Genomic DNA, 19,318 nt, shown 5'->3' with positions numbered 1-19,318 from the left:
GTGGGTGTGTGCGTGTGTGCGTGCGTGCGTGCGTGCGTGCGTGCGCGTGCGTGCGCGTGCGTGTGCGTGCGTGCGTGTTCGGGTCCACCCTGCCTGTGTTGCTACCAGCAACTGTAACAGGAGGTTCCTTTTTTTGCAAACCTGCCTTCGAATAGGAACAAAGCGAGAGCAAATTGCATTCCCAGTCGGTTCATCTCTTCATTTACACATTTAACTGAATCTACCTAACATGTATTCATTCCTGCAACAAAGACAACGCAGGTGAGACAGCAAGAAGTGCAAGCATTCTAATTAAAGTATCTGGCAGCGAGGAGAGCTCGACTTTCCTTCAGCACGCTCCTCATCACACTGGCTGTAAAAATAGCATCAACCCCACAATCCCGGGCAATGTTCTGTCTGCTAGCAGCTCAGGGCTTGTTTCTGGTGAGCAATAGGAGGTACAGTTGAGAGATTTTGCTGTTACTGCACAACAGATACAGAGCGGCCAGACTTTGGTCCGCACAGGCATTCTGTTCTAGCTGGATGTGTGTGTCCATTCAAACTAGATTTGTGTGTGTGTGAGAGAGAGCTATGCTAAACATGATTACAGATGGGAATGGTGTACATCTTTGTGCGTGTTTGTGTGTGTGTGTGTGTGTCTGTGTGTGTGTGGGGGGGGGGATGTGGGCAGGCAGGACAGGAGGTCTGCAGGGAGCGATAACTGCTCAAATCTGTCCTCTCCTTCTCACTCACACCCTGCTCAGACCTCTAAAAGCTTACCCCTAGGCTTACCCTGCACGTACACACAAGTACACACGCACACACCCACACTCACGTACGTACACACAGGATCCTCAGATCAACTCTATCCCCAACTCCCATTTCAGTCTTCACAGTTGTGTAAAAATGAGAGAAACAGACGGACTCGGAGAAACAACTAAAAGTGGGATGGACAACAAGTGCATTAGCACAGCTCTGTCCAGTCAGGATTATTATCTATTAATAAGGTGCAAGACACGCACATGCACATATACTCACACATGCACTCACTTACACTAGCAAATTCACATGCATTGAGAGGGCAAGTTGGAGAGGAGTCATTTAATATTTAAACAGAATGTGTTAAAGTTGATATTGAATTTGGATGACATGCAGGAACACACTGAGTTCCCTGAAAAAAACGATTCACATGCATTCTGCAGGTAATTTTTACTGCAAAACCTACATACAGAACAACCCTTCCCTCTCAAATCTTTTGTTTATCCACTTTTAAGAATCCCTTTTTTAGTTTTTCCTTGTTGTTCTTCCTTGGCAGTGACCCGTTGCCCCCCACTCGCCGCTCTCTCTCCCCATGAACAAACAACCCCACGTCAAATGGGTTTTCTCCACACCATGCCTCATTGCATTAGCTCCTCTTTTCCAAACACCTTTGGGGTGGAAGAGGACCATGCTTTGTCAAGGAGATTCTTGAGACAACTATCTCCCCACACTGGGAAGTCTCAACTGTGAACAAATCTGTCCTCAAAGACACAGTCGAACACAAACACACACACTCACACACACTCACACACACTGCACACTATTCCTGCAGTACCATGGACAGCTCTGTCTGTGACTGTAGCTGCTGAAACTGGTCAGCACCAGGGACAGCGCCCCAGTCCTCGTTACCACCTCTTAGCAGAATATATAAAGACTAATGGCTCCAGCCTGCTACACATGTGGTGAAATCTCTACTTACACCGTCACCTATTTACCTGCCACTTCTCAACTTAAGGGAAATGCAAGAAGAATAAAGACCGTCTCTCTATCACAATACAACAAAAAGGGCTTAGTGTAAGGATTACTGTAAAGAATGTTACACTGAATGTCCACGAGGATGAAGATTCACCTGATAAGCACTTAATACTGATACACTCACTGCTTCCTCCATTTCCCCTGCTGTAATCTGCCTTATGTAAAATCGTGATTTTTCATGCATGTCTATCAGTTGTAAGCAGTTCAATCAGAGACATTTTCACCTTAAACGTATCTGATATATTAATTTAAGCAACTGTTTAAGACCTAAAGAAGAAAGTAAAAAATATAAGTATCAAATATTTCACATAAAATAAAGATTAAAGTCCAAAATTTAAAACAGGTTCATGTAGCAGACCATGTTTTTCTTCTCCTCTCCCATTCATCATCTCACGTCCCCTTAGATTTATCTTGTAGCCTTTTAGAGGGACCTGACCCACAGATTGGGGACCACTGGACTAAACTTTATAACAGTGTGTAATGTAGTTGAAATTAGCTCCACTTCAACCAAATAGAATTGCAAATGTTGCTTACACATTGTTGCATCAGTATTAACACGCTAATTAAGTCATGTATAATGATATCTGAGCCATTTTACCGCATTACTGCAGTAGTCTTTCCCTGATAGTACTGCTGTACTCTTACTTACGCAGTATTTTCAATGCACAATTATACCTGTAATGGAGTGTTTTGACAGTGTTGTATTGGTACATGTACTTAAAGATCTGAGTTCTTCCTCCTTCATTCCCTTCTATAGAAAATTAATACTATATTTGAAATAAATTCGTTTTTAGTTGACAGGGGCAGCAGTACTTAGTCTGGAGCATACGTAAGAGTTGAAAACATGTAAAAAAAAAACATATCGATAAAAAATAATTGACAATGTAATTCCTTGTGACTGAAACCCCTAAAGCCATCGGCATCACAAATTAAGCTCCTCTTTGTGCTCCTCTCTGCCACAGCTGCAGCCCGGGAGAGGACACAAGGCCGGTTCAGCCTCATCACGTAAAGGCAGGCGGAATGCTAATAAAGCTGGATTCAATCAAATTGAAAGCAGCCTTTTGGTAATTCATGGCTTTAAAATTAGAATTCTTGTTCTGCATTCAGAGCCTCACTCCGTCTCTGCCACACAGCCTGAGTCTTATCCTGGCTGGAGGTGAAAGAGTGATGTGTTATCCACCAACATGTGAGCATTTTTTTCATTCTAATCACACAAAAAACAAAACGAAATGAAATGCTGTGATCATAAAGTGGGTGTATTTCTGATGTGACATCGTCCTTTGTGAGAAGTGAACACTGCATTGATCATGTTTGATTTCCTGCTGTTGATATAATCATATGTTGCTTCTTCCTTTTCTCCATTTGTTGATTAAGTCTTGTTTCCTGTCTGCACTGACACACTAAGTCTGGCTGAGCAACAAGGTCCTGTAAACATGGCTCCTGGTGGGAATATAAAGGGCATTGTTATCTGTCCACAAAATGGATTTCTGCAGAAATGACACAACCAGATATGGTTACGAATAACTTACAGTTTCCAACAACCGCTAGACTGCGGTTGTTGGAAACTGAGCTGCAAAATATTTAAATTTATATGAAAATGCTGCAGATTAATACTTAAATCCTTCCTATACGGAATATGTTTGCGTGCCGTGTGCATGGCTGTGGTTTCCTCCCTGTGTGTGCCCTCAGAATGCTGTGGCTAATGGCAGTGTCATAATATTAGTCATATTAGGAGGGGATTAGTAAGAGAAACCGTCTTAAGGATGTGATCCCTGGGAGGGGGTGCCAGATGCTGCTTGTATTACTGTCAGGGCTGTCTCGCACACACACTGGGAGCCTAGCAGCCTCGCCTGCTTACTTCAATAGGATCTGTAGAGGAACATGACACACTGAAGCACACCACCTACTGTAGCATTCCCCTCTTCCACTGTGGTTCTTTTTTTATCTCCATCTATTGAAGTGCTGGTGTTGAAGCAGGTCTTGTAGAAAAATAGAAATGTTATAGAGTTGAAGTGTAGGGATTAGGAGAACCAGACCTTTCGCTTTCAAGCTTCTTAACAAGGTGTAACTGGGCAGACTGGGTAATTTATCACCAAAGCCAAAGTGACAAATTAAAGTGTGTGACTGTACAGTGTAATGTTGAATTGGGGTGTAAAGTGTGCTTTGGAAAATGAAGTGTTGGCCAGTAGAGGGCACATGTGTTTAACAGCCACAAAGCTAAATTCAGAGCCGGAAAAATTTAAATGGCAATCGGAGAGTGTGCCCCTCTGCCAACGCCAAACCAACCTATACGTCTGTGTTGCTCTTATCATGGAAACTCCAAGGAAATTAGTAGTAAGTAGTATCAAATTATACAAACTCATAGAGTTAGAATACCATAAATCTATGATTTTTTACATCAAGATCCAAAAATGGGAAGAAAGAAATTGCCTCATTTCACATGCTATACACACAACAAAATTTACTGTTTTACATTTTGGCCCATGCTCCATCTGTCCACCAAATTGAGTGCAAATCGGCTCAATACTTTTTGAAAAATCCTGATGAAAATACAAACCAATCAACAAACAGACGTGGATGAAAATATTCCCTACTTAGCGAAGATTATTATTTTCTAAATTTATTTGTAATTCTCCCTCCTAGCGGGCAATGGATCCTCCTGACCTTACCTTCAGTGAATGGATATCAAAGGGGCGACAGGGAAAGTGCCCTACAACCAGTGAAACAATGGGATTCACATGAGATTGGCTGAATAGCCCTTGAAGGCCTCACACAACAAAGACTGTCACTGTATTTCTCACACTGTCGCTAACTCTACTCTATCCACTTTGTTCTACCCTTTGAAGAAATACAATATTATGTTGTGTGGTGTAATGTTTGTTGTATTGGTACAAAGGGGACACATTGCAGTACTGAACTTTAACCTTATTTAGCTCCTTCCTATTTCCAGGTAACTGTCGCACAGTAGCCACATAGGGCACAGAGCTATTACAACATTAGCTATTATCCATTTCCAGAGCCAGGTGGCACCAAAGTGATGAAAGGGAAGCAGTCAACAGCAAGATGGCAAGGGAGACTAAACTGTAGGCTGTTTTTACACTGGACTATTGGTGCTGCTGTAACAGAAGCATTAGGTCTTTAAGCCTGATTAACTTAAATTTAAATTTAGATAATGTCCAAGGTTTTTCCTAAAGGATCCAGTTAGATGAAGCAGCTGAGCTGAGCTGTTGGGTCGAGTGTGTTTGGTAGTTTTATTCATTTCTTTGGTAAAATGTGAGTCTCTTCTATAGTTGGAGTCAGAGGTTAGTGCACAAAGCTCGACAACGGAGCCCAAATTACTTCCATGGTGCACATTCTCCTAATGTTTAGTGTCAGTTGGCACTGCTTTGCATAGTTGTGTCTGCACTGCTTGGTTTGGTTTACTGGTGGGACAGAAGGTCATGCAGAAGGTCACGTTGAGAGTAATCTTTATAAACACTTTCTGCATGTGAATATGCAGAATCTGTAGGCGAGGGACAGGATTTTGGGGGCAGGAAGTTTCTGGTTTCTGTTTCTAGTTTGACCAATCTCATTTGAGCAGGATTTGGTTGCCCACAGGTTAACAGGAAAAGATGTGGAACACATCCACCAAAATGCATTGTCTTTTTAATTTATCTGTATTCAAGGAGCACCTCCAGCTGTACCGGGGGGTAATGAGCGCAGCTGATAGCTGTTGTAGCTGGTACCCGGTTAAAAAGGCAGCAGAGAGAAACGCATGGAGAAGACACTGGAGTGACTAAGCCATAGAGCTGAACTGAGCGAGTGACAAAAAGAGGTTATGTATTGTATTCAAGTTTAGTTTATTGAATTTATGTTTTTTTGCAAAAGATATTGAAAAGCGAGTGGTTGGTGTCTGGCTGGAGGCAACGTTCCTTGCCACAGTCGCCTGGACCAAAAACACCTACAAAAGTATCACTGGTTGTGTTTTGTTGGGAGAAATATTTATCCGTAAACGTAAAATGTAATGAAACAGGTAGGACTTTGTACAGCAAACAAAAGACCGAGTCTTGGCCTGGATATACACTGTTGACACCGGAAGCCCCAAAATATTGTCTGTTACCCCAGAGACTTATTTGTCATCAGACCTTAGCCAATGGGCTCTGAGATTGGGTTGAAAGTGGACTCTGAGAGTGGACTCTGCTGGAGTCGGACAAGGCAAACCACTTCAAACATTCTTTTGTGCTTATAGATAAACATTTGGAATCTAAACTGGTCATTAAAGTTTGAATATTTCATTTTTTACCACATTTGGACAAAGTTAAATACAAAGTGTCATCTCTACAGCACTGATCGTGTGTAGCCTCATCAAGGAAAATATTGTTGGCTATGTTGACATTAAGTAATAAAACACGTGTGTGTTTGTGCATGCATATTTCTCCATCATCTTTATTATCACTGCCATTAGTGAGCTTCACATACACCACAGCTACGCACAAACAAACTGCACTAATTACTCCTGTGTATGTGCTACAGCGCAAACATCCACAGTATATAAAGCTTCATACTGAATTCATAATTGCATAATTAGATGTAATTGCATGTGCCGTGGGCTTGTCTGACAGCCTAATGAGGCAGCCATAAAATAGCTAGTGGTTTCACTTATAAGAACATAATCAAAGACTACAAGATAAAAGGGCGTACACAGACCAACACAGGCAGCCAGTAGGACTGGCCCAGAGCTACACACTGGCAAAAGAAATATATGAAAGGAAAGAGAAGGCAGAGTGAGAGAGTGAGTTTATTACCATCATTATACTCTGTCAACAGTGGCTCAGTTCATCAGTGTCTCCGCGGTTCTCATGTCACAGCCTTTCAGACGTCGTTTATTCTCTACCGTTATTTACTCCTCACCATTGCCGAAGGAATGACCAAGGCAAGAGTCACACACACATGCCTCAGGAGAGCAGGGATAGAATACACACACACACACACAGACACACACATACTCAAGGCCTGATTATGCTGGCCTAATGACCACAGTGATAGCTTTGGAGTTGTTGTTGATGAAGAAAGCTGCCAGAGCTGGAGGGTTGTGTGTGCGCGCGCGTGTGTGTGTGTGTGTGTGTGTGTGTGTGTGTGTGTGTGTGTGTGTGTGTGTGTGTGTGTGTGTGTGTAGTGTGTATATGTGTGTGTAGTGTGTGTGTGTGTGTGTATGTAGCTCCGACTTCTAGTTCCTCTTTGCCATAATGAGTCAGCTCTGAGCCACCAGAGCTACAGCCTCGATGTGTGGGTGCGTTTATAACCACTGCTGAAAGTGACACCACTCATTAGAAGAAGTTGTAACTGCGCAAAAAATCAACAAATTAAATTACTTTCTTAATAAGTTACCCGACTGTCTGAGCAGGTTGGCTACAGCGCTGGTAATTCACCTGCACCACCATGAATTTAGCTTCCATGATACTGCAGCCATGACACTACAATATGAAATCTTTCTGAAATATTGTCAATTATTAGTAAGTGAACCTGCTTACGAGGCAAATTATTTTCTTTCCAGCAAAACAGGACTTAATACCTTACCGAAAAAAAATTGTGATGTACTGATGTTAATCAAATGTTCTGAGCTTTATCAAGAGTCTGAGCCACAGACTGTATATAAAGTTGGATGATATGACTGCTTCCCAAAAGTGAAGCTGAATCTCTTGATCGCCACCTGGTGGCTGGCTGCAATATAGTTCATAAATCCCGCCTCCTCCTTGTTAACAGATGGGATATGAACCAAACAAAAAATTCAAAGTGAACATCAAGTAAATTTCCTATCACACACATGTTCAAGTGTTCATTTTCTTGAGTAAGTTTGGTTTTATTTACTTATTTCACACTATAAAAAGGGGTAGAAACATCATGACTGACAGCTGACTTTTGATTGGTTGAGCGTGTGTTTTGATAGGACATGGCTGCTGCGACTCCATCCACCAATCGCTACTGCTTCATTTCTGGATAAGTGGGAGGAAGTGGAGCACTGAATCTTCAAACTGAACAGACTCATTAGTACTTTTGAGTCTCGTCTTTAACAGTTGAGCTCCCCTCACTTGGAGTGTTTGGCAAGCTGGTCGAAATATTAAATCAATTACTAGTTACCTATTACTCTTTGAAAAAGTAATTACCTATTACTCAGCAGTAGAAATAATGCATTACATTAGTCGTTATTTTACTTTTGTTACTCAGCTCCATCACAGGGACCTTTAAATAATTCAAAATCCTCCACGCCCACAAGTCCTGTTATTTGAGTTTAACACGTAGAAACAGAAAAAGAGACACTGTGGTTTAACAAGCAGGCAGCTAACCCTATGTGGAGCAATCTACGGAGCATCCAGCAGCTAGCTTAGCCTCAGTGGCTGCACACAGCTCTCTTTGGTGTCACCACAGCGAATGTTAACAACATACAGCATGACATTGCAGCATATTTTAACTTATATTTCTCATTGTTTGATAGAGGCTAACTGCCACACACACACACACACACACACACACACACACACACACACACACACACACACACACACACACACACACACACACACACACACACACACACACACACACACACACACACATCACGCTCACATGTCCCGGACACAAACTGATATCAACTCCTGAAAATCTAGAGCGAAACTGATCTTAGTAACTCTAATGCAATTTCAAATTATAATGTAATATGCTACGTCTTACTGACAAAACTAATCACATTGCTGTTACTACGTAATGTGTTAACTAAGTAATGTGTTTACTAAGTAATGTGTTTACTAAGTAATGTGTTACTGCCCAACATGATTCACAGTATGCTTTCAAAACCACACACATGTGATAACACTGTTGTAAATGTTTTGCTGCTGAGCTATGAACTGGTATCAAGAGCTTGGATCAGAATCTAATGGCTTTCACCAGCAGACTGATTCTAGCAGAAAACAGTTGGGATCTGCACTGGACGGCTGCAGATTTACAACCAGGGATCCATTCACTTACTGAAGCATAGGCCTCTGTGCCCAAGTGCATTTTATCAGCGGTGTGATTGCTTAGCTTTGGGAAAAAAGAACATTTTTTTAATTTAGGGAGAGACCAACAGTGAGACAGCAAGTTTGGCGAAGAGAGATGGCCATTAACAGTGTAAATGAAGGGAAACATGTAACGACAGGACCCCAGAGTCACTGATGAGGGTGATGGATGGCTCTCAACTCAAATACATGGCAGTTCATCACTCACCTCGGACATACACATGCACACTCTCTCACGATGCAGTTTCACACACAGGAGCACGCACTCACTCATGCTCCTGCTCATTCTCTCACTTATTAACCTTCTTCACATCCACTTGCTGTTTTGCACAAGCCTTTCAGCATTGTATCGCTGGCACTGCAATCACCTACTGTATAGCCTTGGAAATCACTTGTGTATAAACAGGCACGCACACACACAGGGCATCACTCACCGTTGCCCTATCACATACCGTCATTAGTCAAAGGAGAGCACTGCCATCAATGTCTGTGCCTGATCTGAACTATTATTATCTATCACCTAGTGCTTATTATTCTCAGTTAATTGAGTAATTATTTGTACACGATGTCAAAGATAATGAGAAATGGCAGAATCACAGATCGTTTTGTATAATCAACAGCTCAGGAAAATCGATGTCACTTTTTAAGTAATACAATATGTTTGATCACTGAACATAACACAAACAATTAATCAACGATTGCAAGTGGAGAATATTTATATTATTGATTACTGTTTTGATAGTTCTAGCTGTTGCATGCTCTTTATCTGTTTGTAGCTGTTTAGCTTTAAAGGGTCCAGTTAGGAAAAGCAAATCCTCACATTTGTTAAGTTGGATGATATTTGGCATTTTACTTTGATAAAGGAACAAAACAATTATTCAGTTAAAAATGTGTTTGAAAATACTATGGCAGAGTGTGACATCTGAAAACTATGTTTTGAAAAGTCTTATTGACCGTCAGTTTAAAACAACATTCAAAATAATACTATATGGATGTAACTGGTTATTTTTTTTTATCATTTATTCAACTTTTTCATTCCTCAGATCAACTTGTCAATTCAAAAAATCTCTTAAATTACCTGTTAGGCCCTTTATCATTATATTATGTAGAGCACTTTAGAGGCTGTAACCAGAACTTTTTTGTGTTTTTAGTTTGATAAATGAGGTGATAGATTACTCAGTTATCAAAATAGTTGATAATACTGGATAAGTGTGATGTTTTAAAATGTCTTATTTTGCCTGACCAACAGTGAGAACAAATTAGAATAACGAACTTTAGATTATCACAATATGGTAGTAACTGGCAGGAGTATTCATAATTAATTTAGGACTGTTAACACAATTACTTGTTTTGATTATTTGGTTAATTGTATCATCTACAGTATAACTTTAAAACATGCTTATTTTCTTTGACAACTTGTCCAAAACTCCCAAACTTACATGTGATATTTCAATATAGTTATAAATGTGCCATATATATATATCTAATATATATTTGCTTGTAAACTGGTTATCAAAATGTTTGGCATAAATCATTTAAAAAACAAATTGATTAATTATTCTCATTGTTTCTGCACCATACTGCAGAGACAACGAGAATACCTGACAGGCTGACTTCAGGTTTTCCTCCCATGCAACTTTCTCCTCTCTCTTCACCCCGACTTTGCTCTGTAGTCAAGGGAAACAGTGTGTGGGGCACAGAGGTGCTGGGTAAACAGCAGCTCTGCAAAGTGCTTTTTCCTGGGCTGTGTATACCTGGGTAATAGAGGCAGTAATGGAGTTTGTTCAGGCTAAGGTAATCCTGGAGCTGTGAGCGCAGTATCTGCCGCTGCTCTGTTCCACAGCAGGTACCCATGTTTTTGAAGCTGTCACCGTTACTGTCCCACAGAAACCATTTGGGAGCAAAGTCGTGTGTGTGTGTGTGTGTGTGTGTGTGTGTGTGTGTGTGTGTGGTGTGTGTGTGTGTGTGTGTGGTGTGTGTGTGTGTGTGTGTGAAAATATGTGTGCAATATGTCCACGCATTCTGAGCAAAAATTGCATATAAATAAAACGAGGTTCTGCTGAAAGATGTGTGTCTGTGGGGGAGGGAAGGTGTGTGTGTGTGTGTGTGTGTGTGTGTGTGTGTGTGTGTGTGTGTGTGTGTGTGTGTGGAGAGAGAGAATCTAAAAAATATATGTGTTTGGATGTTATAGCTCACCTTTGGGAGGTGGGATAAGAACGGGGCTGGCGGCTAGGAATGAATTTACGGGGCCCGATCTCCCAGAAACAATTTCTTTATGTGGGTTACACACATTTAGAGTGGCTACTCGTCCCCCCCCTGGGCCTCAGCACACCACACACAGCTACTGGAGATGGCCAATGAAATACAGAACCCTTTTTATAGGACACATGCTTTTTATTTATTTTTATTTATCCCCTGTAGCGTTGTTTCTGTTTCTCCCCTTTCTCTTCCAATGTCTAGGTGTTTGTCTCTCTCGTTCTCATTCTTTTTTTCATTTGCTCTTGTTCTCTTCTCATCACGCAAAGCTACAGGAGGTGGCAAATGAAAAAGAGATCGCCTTTTGCAGGACACATACTGTACTTTTTATTTCTGCTGGTTGCCCTCTTTGTCTCTCTCGCTCTCTTTCTCTTTCTCTCTCTCTCTGTTCGCCTCTCTGGACAGGAGCTTTGACATTACTCCCATGGCCCGGGGGGCTTATTGGTAGAAGCGATAAAGGAAGTGAGTGAGAGAAATGCAGGGAAGGGGTGAGTGTGTGTTAAAGGTGCACAGGGACACATACAGAAGTTGTGAGGTATGGAAACATAAAAGCTGACTGTATTTTTGAGTATGAATCTGCTTTTCATGTTCTTGAGACAATTGATGAAGTCACCTTGAGCTCTAGGTTACTGTAGGGAGCGCTTTCTGAAAAACACCTAAAGTAACGATGAGTTTGATAACTTGGTAAATTGAGTATCCACCTGGTTTGCAGAGAAGTGCTTTATCCCCTACAGTGCTCTTCATGGGGCGTCCCTATGGCATAGTGATCAAGATATTAGCCATGATCTTTGTTGCATCTCTCTTTCCTTCTTTACCTGCCATCCTTACATTAGTCATTACATACTAATGGATGCTCTTCATTTCCTGTCATGCATGTTCCATAACCTCAACCACGTGTTTATAGGGTCCAGAATGGCACAGTCCCGAATGGGTCGTATCAGACCTGCATCGTCATTTATAGGTTAGTGGACTTGTTGATCATACATCATTAGATGGGAAATGACCTATTGGAAGTGGTTATCCACATAGGGATCAGCTTTTAGTTCCTGATGAGAGATGAGTCCCCACGTTGTGACTGTGACAATAAATCTGAATTCCCATAACATTAAGAAATTGTGAACCCACGTGACTTTATACTTTTATGCTTGAGAATACCCTCCCTGATGCAGCCCATAACCAAAATCTTAACCAATAATGTGACCTGAACCCAGGCCTCAAGCTCCAGCAATGTCCTCACAAAGATAGAAGTACAGGTGCACAAACACACTGTTAAATTGCCTCATTTTCAGGGAGCTATAATGTGATTCAGCCAACACTGCAATTCATAGTTAAGAAATAAACATGAGGAGAAGAACTACACTGTTGCTTTATTTATTGGAGTGTGTGTGCAGCCTGTGGCTGGAGGGAGGCTGCAAATGTTTCCTAAATGACACTTCACAAAAGTCGATTTGTAATGATATACTTACACAAATGCGTACAACATTTTAAACATTATACATTTTCATTAATAACTCGAAACACAGGTTTCTCCTGCTCACATTAACTTCCATCCTCTGATTTTCTGTCTCTCCTTTCGTTCTCTTCATCTCTTTGTCACACATCTGTGTACCTGTGATTAGTGGTCTGAGCAGACGACCAAAAGCATTTATCGAATAAACCGGTGATGTAACATTTCATGCTGGTATTCATCAGCCTGTGGCCACATTAAAAATACATTTGAAAACCATTCTGGGAGCAAGTAATCAGTGACCACACATTTGTTTCTTTGAATGTATTCCTCTCCTCCCCCCATAAACACCATCGGAATCCAATCTTCCTTATATCCCACTCTACTCGCCACATCCCTGCATCTTCCTCTCCTGTCAATCATGTCTCACTGTCAGTCCTCTGTCAGCTTATTTTGTAACTTCCTCACGCCACTCCTCTGCCTCACCTCCTCTACGTTCTGCAAAGAGGTTTGCGAAAGTAGAGGGAGAGTGAGAAATAAGAGGCAGCTGGAGCAGGAGCATGTCAGAAATATATTCACAGCAGGGATGATCATCTTTGTGTTGGATTAAAATTGTGTTTCCAAACAGATCCTGGTTATGTAAAGACCAGAAGCAGTCATATGTTTTCAATCCTGTTACCTATTGCATGTTAAAATATCCAGATCTAAAAGTAGTCACTCTCACCCTCAGAACCAGAGCCTCATAAGAAACTGATGCACTATTTTCATCGCTATCACCAGAACATCAGGTGATCCATGGCGCTGCGCAGAGGACGCACAGCTCTGGTGTCATGGTGCATGTGTTTCCCTGCATCTTATCTTTCTAAATCTGGTTAAACAGTGCACGTTATATTTCCTGCCGCGTGAAGTCAACACAAACCACTGCTGAGTGAGTGCGTCTGTTTTCCAGTGTCATAGTGCGTCACGCGTCAAAGGGGAGAATAAATGTGCCTTATATATACTTTCTCTCTTTAATAAAGGCGAGGGTATAGTTCATTTAGCACCAGTGGAAATATCTCAGCTCATAGAATCAATCTACAAGAAGTAAGACAGCTGTTTCCCGCTGCTAAACACCAGCTCTGCTTAAAATAGCGCACTGAACCCGGCGCCATATGCCCGAATACGCACACATCCAAGACCTGCGTGTGTGTGTGTGTGTGTGTGTGTGTGTGTGTGTGTGTGTGTGTGTGTGTGTGTGTGTGTGTGTGTGTGTGTGTCAGAGAGAGAGAGAGAGAGAGAGAGAGAGAGAGAGAGAGAAAGGCAACACCTGGAACAACCGCAATCATTTGTCTTCGCTATAAAATCACAACCGTGATGATAAAACTCAGAACCGAGCCGGTTGATGGGAACTAACCATGATCGGTCTTTTCTGCACAACTAGACCATCAGAAAATCTAATCTCTTCTCCTAAAATGAGCGGATGAGCTGTAATCTAATCCGTGCGTAAATTGGTTTCAAAGACATGACCAGTAGACAGACACTTTTTGTTTTATATCAAGGACACTTTGCATTTACTTAATAAGACCACAGAAGGCACCGTGGTTTTCAGATCCATAGATCCATACCTGTTGGTGCGGTGTGGTCTTGTTCTCTTTAGCCCAGCAGGTTGACCTCTCTCCTCATAGCCGCTCCGCTATCCGAGACGGAGGAGAGGCTCGCATCCCCCTCTCCAGCACCATATAACGGCTCCTCTCTGCACACCGGCCGCTCAGGTTCGGCTGGAGCGGAAAAGTTACACCATACCATCCACTTCCGCAGCCTCCGGTCTGGAGAGAAAGGGGAGCCGGTGGCAGATATTTGCTCCTGTGGTTAGAAAAGCGCGCAGTGCCAGAAAAGGTGCAGGGAATGGTCCTGTGAAAGTTCCGCTGCTCTCCTCCTCTTGTGCGCAGCCGGTGAGACAGGAAACTTACTTATTGAGCCATACCAACGCGGAGGAAACATCCAACTTGAAACCCCTCAGTCAGGCTTCTGGTGTGCACCGGTGCCCTCCTCTCCGTCCTCTTTGAGGGGATATGATGATAAAGTGTGGCCGGTGTGGCGGGACAGAGGTGCGGTGCGGTCGGGGAGTCAGGGAGACTGTATTTGCGCTCCTGTCTGGCCGTCTGGAAGACACGGAGACGCGCTGCTCCACTGTCAGAAGTGGAGCAGCGCTCCCTAGCGGCTTCATGAGAAAACAACCGCTTGCAGAGAGGTATGTGCAATAAACGTGAATTATACCGTCCACTTATGTGAAGAGGACCATATGGGCTGCGACAAGACCTGTTGGATACATGATATTCATCGTGGTCAGGGACAGATTGGCTGACAAACAGAAAGAGGCATGGTCTAATGCCTCACAGCAAAAATACACACACCCCCACGCACACAGTCACACAGCTCTAACTGCGTCATCAGTGCCTCTCCTGGGGCCTAGATGCTGGACATGCGGAGAGTCTGAAATGTTTGTGTCACTTCATGAAGGACAAAACAATATTGGCTCCCTCGCTCCCTCTCCCCGGGCCGTCTGAAGTTCAAATTAGATTGAACTCACTTTAGCTGAACTATGGGCATTTCCCAGTAGACTACTCCAACAGGAGCAGAGGGTGATCGCTACCATGTTGACCCGTGTTTGTGTGTGTGGAGGAGGGTGGTGGTGGGGGTGCCACGGCTCCTCCGCTGCCTGAAATGACCCGAACTGCCCAAAGAAGTTTACTGACAAATAACTTTGTCCAGACTCAGTCACTCTGACCAGGGCAGTTCATTTAAAGAAGCAGCTCCACTGGCTCTGGTGTGTGTGTGTGTGTGACTGTATGTGCATGTGTGTGCATGTATGTGTGTGTGTGAGGTGTGCAGTTTTTCCCTGTGGCATCAAGAGAAATATAGTAGGTGTTAAGGTGGTGGAGAAACGTGGTCGTAAAACACTCGACTCACACCCACAAACACAGTCGATGAAACAAAGTACAGCTGAAGTTCTAGTGGAGTATATAGAGGAGTCAGCATAGAAGTACCACTGTATGTGTGTGTGAGTGTGTGAGAGAGAGAAAGATGTAATCGAGGGGATGATGTATGGTTGCACACATGGATGACAGAGTAATTGATCCATAGACGGGGTGTGATTGTGCGCGTGTGCATGTGAGGAGGCCCGGTGCCAGTCATATATCATTTCACCCAGTGAGCTAATCTGTTACTCTGACAAAGAGTTCAGATTACTGATCTCTCTCCTCCTCTTTTCCATCCTCACTCTCAAACCTTCAGCACTCCTCCTCCCCTGCTCCTATTTTCTATTTTTACCTTGTGCCAACCTCTGTGTTTTTATTCCTCATTTTGTGATCCCTCTATATTATCTCCTTAATATACCAAAGCGTTCCCTCTCTCCCTCTCTCCTCTCTCTCTCTCTCTCTCTCTCTCTCTCTCTCTCTCTCTCTCTCTCTCTCTCTCGACCTCCTCGTTCTTAGCTCTCTCCCTCTCTCTCAAGTAACATGGGTGAATCATGGATAACCCGACCATGGGATTTGTCTACTGCACCGTTCGCTGGCAGCACAGTTACACTCAGCATGTGGACAGCAAGATAACAAACAGAAACACGCATGCATGCAAGGTCCCAGGGCTGCCTGAAAGCCATCGGAAATCAACCTAATTCCATTGGGATCTGTGGCATTTACACACATACATCCTCACCCACACATGTACAGTGCATACACACACCCACACAAATAAACACACACCCTCTCACTTGCTCCAGTTGGTGGCCTCCCAATGACACAAGAGAGGAATTCAACATGTGCCAATCACAGACCTTGGTGCATCCCTGTAACAGAATAGATAGTCAATTCCCAGAGAGGGAAGCTTTACAGACCACATGACAGCCCAGGATGTTCTGTGGACACACAGACACAGACACACACACACACACACACACACACACACACACACACACACACACACACACACACACACACACACACACACAGACAGCCTCGTGGACATATTAATAGAGCAGCTGAAAATAGTTTAATCACATTTATTGTCATAGACGTCCTTCAATCACTGAAGTGAATGGTAAACCAGCTCAGTAAAACAGCTGGAATGCAGACAAATGCTACTGGACCATGAGATAATCCTTACAGACATGAGCAGTTTGCCACATGGCCGCGTATAATAAGAGAAATTAATGATTGCAGACATTCTACCATATGGCAGCTCCGACATGTAATCCTCACTGTGATTCTTTCTGTTCTGTACAAGCAGTTACCTGGTTCTGGAACAGTTGATTCGTAGCCACAAACCTATTGTAACAGAGGTAAAGGAGAGCGTGACAACAAAACAGTGATAAAATACATGATTGAAATAAGTTAATAAAAATATAAATACATTACAATATGGCTCAGTAAGAGGATCCAAATCTTTTAGGCTTATGACCTGTTGAAATTGTACTATGTCTACTTGTGACCCCTCATCACCACTGACCTTTCAACCCCTTCTTATGTCAGTGATTTCTAAAATATATAATCAAATTAATCAGCCATTAACCAGTTAATCCATTCATTATCTGCTCCACCTTTCCTTTTGAGGATCATGGAGAGGCACTGGGATATTGGGCAAGGGGGGGATTCAAGAATCGCCCTGGCCAGGTCGCCGTGCCATCAATATGTCGCCATACAGAGACAAACAACTGTTTGAACCCAGAACTTTCTTCAGAAGCAAAAGAAGTCTAAAATTATCAAAGATTTGTTTTTCTTTTCTATCCTGTTGGGCAGAAAACCCCTCAGGTTCCTCTCACTTGTCTGGTTGAGAACCACAAATTAAAACTTTTCACATTAAAATCTATTAAAAGGACCTGGATCAGGATCAAAAGAGCTGAAAAACAGGAAGAACAGCATTTTTGGCTTTGACTTTCAGGCTTGTTGACTAAATAAATCGTAAGACTGTTAATATTTCATGTTTTTGTTAATTATCAACAAATCCTTTGATGAAATCTGAACCAACCGTGTGCTAGGCAGACTCTGAATACGTTACAGCTTCCTCCGGCTGTCTGTGGCTCTCCAAGTCAACTGGTTCCTTCTGAATACGTAAATCTACAAAAAAAAATTACAGATATACTTACATATGTTTCTATTTCATACAACATCTGGGCACTGTCGTTTTTAGGAACTGTTACTCAAACAAGGGTGAATAACGCCTTTGTTTGGGACTAATTTCAGCTGTGGTTTTGGTGCGCGTACAAATGGTAACAGGACAGCGAATATGTGATTGTCAGACTCAGAATAGACCATGTTCAGTTTTATGAAGGGCTGTGTCATCCAGTGCAATGCTGTGGCTCAATTAATTTGTTTTATACTTTTTGTTTAACTGTGGTTGCATAAAGAACAAATGAAAAACCTGCTGTATATCAGACTGTAGCTCCACAGGCAGGACTCATTACTGAGATTGTTTCATTATTAGTTTTGCTCTTTTCGTGAGATTTGTTGCTAGTGAGAAAAATATAACCAGACTTATCCTTTCAGAAAAATAATGTAATGTCCCTTGGCCTGCCACCTGTTACAATACTGGATTTTTCACATCGGTATCACAAAAACTTGTCCAGCACAGTATTGTCTTCCATTTCATTTCACGTAAAAACATCAAAGTGAAGATGAAAGCTTTTTACACAATATTATGCGCGCACGTGTGCATGTGTTTCCAAACCCTGCCAGATGACTCTTGTTACCGATACCATGTGGCACAGAGTGCTGAGCGCATCACTTCATTAGGAATGAGCAACACAAACACACACACAGACACGCTGATTGTCTCCTGTGTTGCATTGGCAGGCAGTAATACCAGCATTAGCATATGAAAGACAGCAGCTGGAAGGTGTAGCTGTCACTGTTGTTGTTTCGTGTTGTATAATCCATTTGGATGGCAGCTCCTCTGTTCTTACTATCCCTCGCCTTGCTAATGTTCACTGGTGCACTCCCTCCTGTCTTTCTGTGTGTCTCCGTCTGTCCGTCAGGCTGTTTGTCTTTTATTATTCCCACTTACTCCATGCGCAACTAATAACCCCCTCAGGAAATGTACGAAGAGACATGTCCTTGTAGCCGCTCTTTATACATGTATGAATGAAAAGTGGACACATAGACAGGTCTATTTCAAATTTCATGTATCTTTCAGAAAGTCAGGAATCCCTTAAAAGTTGTTTCCCTTAATCAAGAAATCTGACCTTTTATTTCTAAGAGTGAAACTGCTGAAGAAGCCTGAATAATGTGAGTTTCCGTGTAAAGCAAAGTTTCAGCAAATTACTTATCAGAGGCTGTACGTTGAGCTGCGAGATGAGAACACTTCATCTTCGATAGAGCAGCAGGGTGCAACTGACCGACTCTGCTCTCTGTGTCTCTTCCCGTCTCCCGCTCTTTCACCCAAAAGATGTAAATGTTCAAACGGACTAATTCCTTCAAAGCTACGACGAGCATGAAAGACCAGTCTCCGCCCTCATTGCTAATTGATGGCTGCACATTCCAGCATGAAAGCTCGACGAGCCACGCACGAGATTCTCGTTATCAGTAACTACACTACACTTAGCTCCATTAAAATTACATTACAGACATCCTAGACATACCTTTCAGTGATCTGCTCTCAGTGTACGAGTAATTCCTTCTCTTTTAATGACATTTACTGTACATGGAAGTAACATTGCACTAAAAGTGGAAGGATATATTCACTATTTTTCACATGGACAGACTCATTTTGTGACACACATGCAGTTAGGTACACAGTGTTGATTCAAAGTAATGCAGAAGTTTATTGTTATTAATAT

At 42.4% G+C, this 19,318-nt stretch overlaps 1 protein-coding gene across 1 annotated transcript in view; it reads right to left on the bottom strand.

The window, feature by feature from the left end:
• LOC118110499 (chemokine-like protein TAFA-3) overlaps positions 1–14,778 on the bottom strand; it is a 78,893-nt gene extending 64,115 nt beyond the window's left edge. Inside the window, exon 1 of the mRNA XM_035158284.1 lies at positions 14,112–14,778. The gene's annotated coding sequence lies outside the window, so the exon portion shown is untranslated. The remainder of the gene's footprint in view (positions 1–14,111) is intronic.
• Between the last annotated feature and the right edge of the window lie 4,540 nt (positions 14,779–19,318).

This window comes from Hippoglossus stenolepis, chromosome 6, assembly GCF_022539355.2.
Source record: "Hippoglossus stenolepis isolate QCI-W04-F060 chromosome 6, HSTE1.2, whole genome shotgun sequence".
In the NCBI taxonomy this organism is placed as follows: domain Eukaryota; kingdom Metazoa; phylum Chordata; class Actinopteri; order Pleuronectiformes; family Pleuronectidae; genus Hippoglossus; species Hippoglossus stenolepis.
The sequence above is the reverse complement of the archived record's forward strand: the minus strand, read 5'-3'. Positions and strand labels throughout refer to the sequence as shown.